A 2,146-nucleotide genomic window follows, 5' to 3' on the forward strand; every position below is an offset into this window, starting at 1 on the left:
CGCTACATTTTTATAGTCTTCCCACAGTCAAATTTTTTCCTCTTCTGTTTCGAAGAATTAACGTTTATACTGGCGAGAAATGGCAGGGGCAATAATAAATGCGTAGCAAGACCCGACTACGCGTATGTGCCACACTGAACCAGAGCACACATTGGCTGACTTCAAAATGGATCAAATGGCTCTGAGCACTATGGGACTTAACATCTGAGGTCATCAGTCCCCTAGAACTTAGGACTACTTAAACCTAACTAACCTAAGGACATCACACACATCCATGCCCGAGGCAGGATTCGAACCTGCGACCGTAGCGGTCACGCGGTTCCAGACCGTAGCGCCTAGAACCGCTCGGCCACCCCGGCCGGCCATTGGCTGACTAGCGGTAGATGAACCTATAATGGCGGCCATGATAAACAAAGTATGTGCGCCTATCGGTCGCTGCTCGCACCCACTCCCTGCGTGTTATCGATTTTTTTACATGACATTGTTTTGATTTTTTAGCGTAGTACTCACAGCTCACCCACGCCGGATGAAATGTAGGCTCGGATACTGGGGCTCGAATTACCACAGTTTTACCGTATTTGGCGAGCGAGCGTGACCTGAACTACTGTGTGGTAACCGTTGAAGTGGAAAGCGACACATGCTCGGAATCTATGGTGACAGATTTAGTTCGTAGCTAGGCTGTTGCCTCAGTTTGGATGGTAACGTGCAATGTACTAGACCGCCCACCGATCTAGGATGAGCTCCGGTTACCTGCTAGGCCGGAACTGGCTGAGTCAGCAGCTGGCAAGAGGGCGGTGCTGAGTCTGCTGCACGCCGACGATGCCGGCAGCTCGCTCTCCTGGACTCACTAGGCGGCAGGCGAAAGTAGCGGTCGCCTCTGCTGGTACTCAAAACTAGCCAGAGCAGGTAGAGCTCAACTGTGGGGTAGATACGTAGTGGCAGTTCATGTACAGTATGAGCATTGGTTTACTTGACACGTTCACGCGCACTGATGAGCCAAAAGATTATGACCGCGTTTTTAATAGGTTGGTGGTCCGCCTTAGGGACGAAATGCATCACTGAGTCTAAGGATCAGGGATCCGACAGTTCGTTGGTATGTTTGTGCAGGTGTGTGGGAGTAGATATGTCTAGGCACAGCTCATGTGATTCGCGTAAATAACGTGCTGCTGATTTGTGTACTTGGTGATGGCTCCCAACAACGACCCATTTGGGTTCCATAAGATTTACATCAGGTTAATTTGGTCGCCGAGACTTAAACGTGAGTTCACTGTAATGCTCCCCAAACCGCCATTGCGCGGGTCTGGCACAGGTAATTTATTATACTGCCGAAAAATGACGTCGCCGTCGAGGAAGACACCAAGAATGAAGGCGTGCAGATGGTTCCCAGCTGTCAGCATGTCTTGAATTACCACCACAGGTCCCATGCTAGCACAGGAGAAAGTCTCCCATAGCATAATACAGCTCTTACCAGCCTGCGTCCATGACGCGCTGCATATTTAGAGCCTTCTCTTTCTCTACCTAGTGTCAAAAAAACGCGATTTACCCGAACTGCCGACACGTTTCCATTGATTCACGGTGGAATCCCGATGGTGCTGTGCCTACTGCAGTCATAATTTACGGTGCCGTTTGATCAACATCTAAACACACATGAGTGGTCCGTTGCAGACCATTTCCAGCAATGTACAATAAACAATGTGCTCTGAAAATTTGTGCGTGCACCAGCATTGTGCTCTTTTGGCCCAGATACCATGAGTCACCATGTATCCTACATTTACAGAGCAGGGAAGCCTCCGAACCTGACGTTCTATGAACAGTCATGGACGTCCAGCCGGTTAGGGCCTAGTGGTAGTTTCACTGTTCTTCTTCCTCTTTCAGTAGATGTTCATGACAGTAGCACGTAGACATTGGACCATCTTCGCCGTTTTCGAGATAACCGTTCAAAGGCTCTGCGTAATAATAATCTGCACTTAGTCAAAGTGACCTATTTCAATGGATTTCCTCATTTCCAGCCGATATCTTCGCTAGGGTGATCCCCGTCCACGTCTGCTACACTTACATGCTTTCGTTACCGCGTCACGTGCCTGTAACGTCACAAGGCGACATCCAAAATTTGAGCGGGCAGTGGCCACAGTGTTTTTGCTGATCA

Source organism: Schistocerca piceifrons, chromosome 11 (genome assembly GCF_021461385.2).
Source record: "Schistocerca piceifrons isolate TAMUIC-IGC-003096 chromosome 11, iqSchPice1.1, whole genome shotgun sequence".
In the NCBI taxonomy this organism is placed as follows: Eukaryota; Metazoa; Arthropoda; class Insecta; order Orthoptera; family Acrididae; genus Schistocerca; species Schistocerca piceifrons.